This window comes from Mustela erminea, chromosome 15, assembly GCF_009829155.1.
Source record: "Mustela erminea isolate mMusErm1 chromosome 15, mMusErm1.Pri, whole genome shotgun sequence".
NCBI classification, from domain to species: Eukaryota; Metazoa; Chordata; class Mammalia; order Carnivora; family Mustelidae; genus Mustela; species Mustela erminea.
In genome coordinates this window covers 20,277,132-20,285,030 of record NC_045628.1, presented here as the reverse complement: position 1 = coordinate 20,285,030, position 7,899 = coordinate 20,277,132, and positions in this window count along the sequence as shown.

The window sequence follows — 7,899 nt, the reverse complement described above, 5'->3', positions numbered from 1 at the left end:
TTCTAGACAAAGAAAGAAAACTATTGTATTTTCTTAATTATATGTGGAATTTTAAAAACCTGAAATCCTAGAAATAGAAAGTAGAATGGTGGTTACCAGGCTGAGGGACAGGAGAAATGGGGAAATGTTGATCAAAAGGTACAAAACCTCAACTAGAAGATGAATGAGTTCCGTGGATCTAATGTACACCATGGTGACTATAGTTAACAATATCGTATTACATCCTTGAAAGTTGTTAAGAGAGTAGATCCCAAAAGTTATCACTACCAAAAATGGTGATTTTCAGGGGGATGGAAGTGTTAACTAACCCCATGCTCTTATCAGGCTTTTTCATTCATGTTATGACTAGACCCTTTCTCCTGATAGGTAACGAATCTGCTGTTTCATTTTTAGCTCCATCATTGTTCTCTTTTTCCCTTCTAGTATACAAAAGACAACATAAGAAATCTACAATTAAAACATCCTTGAGGGAATTCTGGTCAACTTTTTCAAAGTATTTCAACCTGAGGAGATCTTGAGCACTGCCTTTCCCTGGAAATCACAAGAGGTAGGAAAAAGTGGACAAGAGAGCAGTTCTTTCAAATGGTAATTGTGGCTTAGCTTATTTCATGCCAGTATTAATGTAGGAATCAAAGTGAATACCTGAAGAAAAATATCTAGTTTTAACTGTGCTGGAGAGCTAAACAAACAGACAAAGATGCCAGAGAAAATAGAAGTCATTTTGGTAGTAGGTTAATGCTTTTGGTCCTTGAGAGAGCCATAACAAAATACGCCATTGAAATGCACAATGAATACAAGAATACATTCCCAACCTCATTGGTCATCAGAGAAATAAAATTTCAAACCAAAATACATTATAACCTCGTACCTAAGGCAAACGCTATGATAAATAAGATGATAGATAATAACAAGACTGGTATGGAGGTAGAGCAATTCAAAATCAGACATTGTTGTGGAGGGGGTAAATTGGTACAACTGCTTTGGAAAAGTGCTTAATAATATTTACTAAAATTGTATATATGCATACCCCTGCAATATATTCCTCAAAGTTACTGACAAACATATATACCTATGTACAAGAAATGACATATTAATAACATTTATATCATGAATTATAATAATCTCAAATTAGAAAAAAAGAATAACTACTAGTATAAGTATAGTCTATACTACTAGTATAATGAATAACTACTAGTATTATAACTAGTATAATAATTACTAGTATAAAGCAAGGTGTACATATGCAATGGAATAAAACTTAACCATGAAAACTAAAGTTCTGCTGCACACAACATGGATGGCTCTCATAAGTATATTATGAAAACATTATTAAAAATAAAATATAAAAGGGGTGCCTGTGGGTTAAGCATCAGTGGGTTAAGCATCTGCCTTTGGCTCAGGTCATGATCTCAGGGTCCAGGGATCGAGCCCGGCATCTGACTCTGCTCATCAGGGAGCCTGTCTCCCCCCTCTCTCTGCCTGTCTCTCTGCCTACTTATGATCTCTCTCTTTCTCTCTCTATATTATTTATAAAATAACATAAAATATTATAGAATACTTACGTATTATTTTATAATTAAAGATAGTGACTTCTACTGGGGAGGAACTGTAGAGAATGGGGTAGCATGTGACCTGGCCGATGGGATGCTGGTGATGTCACAGAATCATTACCAAGTGAACAACACATAATGTTGTGTTACGTATCTGTTTAAAAACACTTTGTTGAAGCTATACCTTGAATTCATTAACATTGAATTTATGTCAAGTGCTGTAATTCGTGCTTTAATGAACCTTACCTAACACAACGGTTTTATCTATAACGTGTCTTACAGAATTCCTGTGCCTGGGAAGCCCACAGAGCACCTCAGCAGTATCATAAGAATCAATTTTAAACATTAAACAAAATTTATGTAAAAAAATAACTAACAAAAACCACAAGAATGTGAAAGACATAGCACTAACTAGGAAGCAAAAATGACACTTAAAACATGAGAGCTACCTCAAAAGTCAGTGTGTGACTTGGTTGGAGCTTGGGTGGGAATGTGCACTTGGGTGCGAATGTGTGCTTGGGTGCTCCTATTTTGGCTGCTATGCGAGTGTCTGAGATGGCCGTGAAATTACTGGGAGTTTGGTTTCAGGGATTACCCATCAGTTTTAGTGAGTAGCAGAATTCACTAATACAGAAACCATTAAAAGTGAAGATAGGCTCTGTGCCTATGTGAGTATGTAAATATATGATACATGATATGTATCTATATTTATACTCACATATTTGTATTTTTTTAATTGTATATATGATATTGTTTCCTGAACATGGACATTTTCTAACAAGTTTAACTGGTACTTTTCCTTCTGATATAGAGCAGATCCTAGCCATTTCTCATCAATCTCATCCTGGAGAGGGATGATATACTCAGAATAGTTCATTTTCTCACCTCCTTCATGCCTGGAAGCAAGACTTTGGGGAACCTAAGACTCTTAATCAGCAGGAAGTCCCATGGTGCTGACTTCTATGCCAATGCCTGTGTCGCAAAGTTTTCTTCCACATTCTAAAACAGAATTCTCGTCCCTAAACAATACCCAAGATTGTATTACTATGCCTCAATCTCTCTGTCTTTGATCATGATACAGTGTCAAGTCATGTTTTTTCTACATGATCATTTCAGTTGCATAGAGTTACTTAACCATCTGCCAATAACAAGGCTGGAATTTACCTCTGCAACTTTACCCTGTTCCTTGTGTCCAATATTTCTTCTAATTAACAATAATAATAATAAAAATGACTGTGACATTGCCATCCTGTTGCCTCTTACTTTCTGTGTCAGCAGAATCAGATTTGTGCTCTGCAAGGATGGCCTCTAATAGCTCAAAGAAAAGATAAGTTATTTCCTCAAGAGTTTTCCCAAGTTTGTTAACCAGTCATCAGTCATACAATCTTTAGTGTTAAGTTTAGATAAGTAAATCTAAAAAAGTAAGAGGTATATTCTAATCCCTGATGTTCTTGGTTTGTTTGTTTTTGTTTGTTTTGTTTTTAACTGATACTGCCAAAAAGACCAATTTGATAGACTTCATGTAGACCATCTGTGAACTGGTCATTAACTGGCCCAGTCCCCAGAGAGATGACAGCACTTTGTTTCCTATTTTCATCCCTATTCTACTTTCTAAATCTGTCCACTAAATTATGCTTTCACATAGGCTTTGGCCAAGGTTGGATGATTCTTTTCTCAAAGGGTAGCAATAACAAGAGGCATTGTCTTTCTTTGATGTCATATACTACACCAGGTGCTGCTTGGGAAAAAGCTTTGTCATCCAAGAGACTTGTGTATGCTGTGTATGTGAGACTTTCATTGTGTGCATAGGTATCTTATACTTGATCTTAGCCAAAAGGCCGAGAAGTGATGCATAGGTATCTTAAAGAAGGGAATTCAGGTGAGAAGGAAAACAGGGGAGGAGGCACTGAGGAAGAAATATGGAGATATTACCACTGTGACCCATTGTTACTAGAGTATTCTAAAATTCTTGCTTGCATGCTAGCATGTGACTTACAGAGCTGCAACAGTTGACATGCACCAAAATACAGGCTCTGTTTCTTTATATCTATACCCCTGACACCACCGAAATGATGTATTGTTGAAGCCATGCCTTGCAGGATGCCCAACGATGAGAAGGAAGCAGTGGTCAGGACCTCAGCCCACCTGTGGCTCAGGGGCTCTGGCCCCGTCTGAGTCTGAAATCTTGGTGTTCCCTCCTTGCCTGATGCCCAGTTCCATGTAACCTACTGGCTTCTGCATTAACCCAGGAGTGCCTCGCTTGTATATGTGCATTTATCTGGGAACTTCCCCACTATAATGAACTGAATAAGCTGTTTAGACACATAAAAAATGAAATAGAAAATGACGCTACCAAAACAATTGAATAATTTCAGCTGAATTCGTTTTTGTCTATTTAATAGACATTTGTGGTTCCTTTCTCTCTAAATTTGCATTGAAAGACCCTGCCCAGCACGGATTGCATGGAGCACAGGGTGTGGTGCAAAAATAATGAATAGTGTTGGCTGGAAATAAAAAAAAAAAAAAAAAAAAAAAAAAAAAAAAAAAAAAAAAAAAAGACCCTGCCAAGCTTATAAAAACATTTATTACATTTACTTCCTAAAAATTCTATATGAAGTTCAACTCTTTAGGAACACTCTTCTTCCTCAAGAGACTTGTCAGAGTTTTTCCTATTTTTGCATTTGTTTTAATGACTGGACACTCAGTTTATCATTTCCACAATAACAAATATAGTTCCCTAAAACTAATGTTACTATTTTGGGGGGGTGGTTTTCTGAAGGAAGAAGTGGCCGAAAGAATAAAATTAATGATGGGACAGTATTCAGCTAACATTTGTTAAATTCATATGATATTCGATATGGAATATATGTATATACAAGTATATACAAGATATACTCCATTGTATGGAATCCATACGATATTTGATCCACTGTTTTACACAACAAGTTTGTTTACTCTATTTTAAGTACATGTTTCTTCAGTACTTTCACTTTCATATTCCACACTCAAGATTATTCTAAATCATCTCGTTTTTTAACCCTCCTGTTCTGGGCTACATATTGTCTTTGGTTGTTTTTTCCTTTGTTCTTTGCCCTGTGTCAGGTTCCACAGAACTTTGCAGCAATTTATAGCTCAGTGAAAGGTAACTGGAGTTTTATGACCATTAATTATGTAAAGAAGTCAACCAAGATATTTGGTTCCTGCGTCCATAACCGCAACCTCTCACTGAACCTCGTATCTCTAGAAAACAGCTGTTCTGGAGTAAAGCGGTTCCCTCTATCATGGACGGACTGGCCTCCATTCGAGTCTCATGTCTAACATCTCAATATAAAATGTAACTTGTTAGAGTGCTATTCTTGTGGTACTCTCTGGATTTCCAATCTAATTCATCTCTTCATTATTTTCTCTCATATCACTTTACTTTCTTTTAGGCACTACTCATCACTGAAAAAGAAAAAAAAAAGGAGATTTTTTTTAAATACTGGTACTCCCACTTGGATAAAAATTTCATAAGGACAGAGATCATTCACTGTGTGTCTTGTCTGTAAAGTCCTGTCTGCAAGAACAGAATACCACAGACTAGGTGGCTAGGTGGCTTATGAACAATAGAAATTTATTTCTCATAATTCTAAAGGCTGGGAAGTCTGAGATCAGGGCACTACCAGATGAAGTGTCTGGTTAAGGCCCACTTCCTTGTTCCCAGAAATCTCCCTGTGGTATCCTCACATGGCAGAAGGGACAATAGAGCTCTTGAGGGTCCTTTTATAAAGACACTAATTCCTTTCATGGGGACTCCACCCTTATGACCTAATCACCTCTCAAAGACCCCTCCTCCTAACACTGTGACATTGGAGATTAGGTTTTGAACATATGAATTTAAGGGGACCTATTCATTCCATTGCATTTTGTGTATGGTTTCATTCACTATGGTGCACCCATGTCCAGCACAGCGCCTGCGCACTGCCCAATGCTCAGAGACGATTGCTTCAGAGAATTTAAAAACATAGTATTGATGAAATATCTCCAGATGTCCATATGTGCCTTTCAGGACACTCATCTCTTTTCCCTTCATGCTCTCTTTCAGCCACAGTCTCTCCTGTCCCCTCTGCCAGTAAGTCTCCAAGGTACCACAGCCAAAGACATGCCCACTAGCATGCACACATTCCTAGCCACAGTGTTTGTGAAGAATCAAGCCAAATGCAGGTCCCGTGGAAGAAATAAGGTATGTTGCCTTCTGTGTGTACATGGGTGTGTATGTAGGTATTATTTAGCTGCAGGTGATATAGCAAATGAACCAAACTATGCAGCACCCAGGCCCTAGTTCCTGAGCAGTTGTCAAAGGACACAATAAAGATGAGGGAGATTGGCAGAAAGAAACATTTTTTGTCTATTTATATAAACTAGCATAGGATTTAGCTGTCTTTTAGCAAAAGCACTTGGAGGCCAGATGTAGGTTTCTGAGACTGATAAGATACTTCGTGACAAGAGCTGCCTCTCCTTCCGCCCAGCCTAGGTCAGCTCTACACCCCAAGAGTCAGATGGAGAGAAAGAAATTGTCCTGCATGGACATCCTCTGCTTTTATAAGCTGTCCTGGCCTCTCATAGTGGATGGAAGTCAGCCACATTTCAAGCTGTTGATCTTGGAAAAGGTTGATTTCACCATTCCTAATTTTAAATCTACCTCCACCTAGCAGTTCTCATCAATGGTATGGAATGTTAGGACTGAGTTTGTATTCCCCATTCTTTATAGTTCCTAATTTCCACTGGGTTTTACGAATTCCTCTATGTAGACTTACTTGATTGTTGGGTTTAGGAGAAGGAAAAGTCTGCTTGGGCCTGTCCTCCTAGGCCCTCTCTCTTTTAGATCCTGCTGTCTGAAGATAAAGTAGATATAGTAGATAAAGTAGATAAAGATATAATAGATAAAGTAGAATACATTAGCTTGCCCTTTGTGTCAAGTTTACGAAGGCGATTCTCCCTGGCAAAGGCATTTTGCATACCTGGTTTTGTCAGTGACCCTTTGAGAGAATGTAGCACACGAAGGAAATACATTCACTCATCGGCTCATTGGCTCCATAGCCAAGGCTGTGTCTCCAATCTGTTTCATGAGTATTAAAGGATATCTTCTCTCTCCGTCTATTTTCTTCACCTGCTTTATTCTCAGTTAGTTGTGAATGACAGAAAAAAAAAAAGAAAGGGTGCAATATGTTGGTCACTCAGAATTGCACTGTGTAAGGAGCAAGGAGAATAAAAAAATATGCGGGGGGAGAATCTGCTTGGATAAATAAATTCATTGTAAGGAAGGTGACCATTGAGTAGAGGATTAAAACGTGAGTACATTTCCACTAGACAAAAAAGCAGGTTGGGAATAAGGCACAAAAAGCAGAAACAACAATGAAGTAAACTTTCATGTTGTAAGAATCAAAGTCAGTTTACTTATGGCAGACTGAGATTTCAAGATGATGAGAAAAAGAATGCAGTAGGACAGGGAGACAGTGTGCATATGATATCTGATACCCTGAAACACTGGTATTATTATTATTATATTATAAACCTCATATCAGATGTGTTGTAATGACAAATATTGAAAACTTCAGGACCTTCTAGCTGAGGGTTAGCCTTGTGGTATTATTGAAAATTTTTTTTCCATTTTCCACCTTTTATTGCAGTATATGGATTTTTTTAAACCAAATAAAATTATGCAGGGTTAATAAGGACAAGAGGACAGGGGACAAGGATTTCAATCTACTGGTGCAAGAAATAAAAGCTTAGCTTTAGGGACGTCTGGGTGGCTCAGTGGGTTAAGCCTCTGCCTACAGCTCAGGTCATGATCTCAAGGTCATGGGATTGGGATCCAGACCCACATTGGCTCTCTGCTCAGCAGGGAGCCTGCTTCTCTCTCTCTCTCTTTCTGCCTGTTGGGCTCCTCCCTGCTTTTGTTCACTCACTCTCTGGCAAATAGATAAATAAAATCTTAAAAAAAAAAAAAAAAAAGCTTACCTTTAAAAGAAGAGCTGATTGTTGAAAAACCAGTAAAGTCTTTGGGTTTGGTTGGTTTGTTTGCTTCTGTTAAACATAACAGAAAGTTATGTTGAGTGGTACTAGCCTCCTAAGGAGGGTGTAAGTCTGTCGGTGTCCAGTGGTTCTAGACAGGTAGATGAAGACATTCTGAGAGAGAGGTTGCACAATTTCATTTAAATTTCATTTAAAAAACAAAAGGTGATACCAAACCATAAACCAAAGCCTGTTATTTGCAGCTATCAGAAAACACCACTTTTCTTTAAGGAAAAAACCTGGGGAGTTTTGTGGAAAGGATCTATAGGTGTTATGTGATCATGGTTGGGGAAGA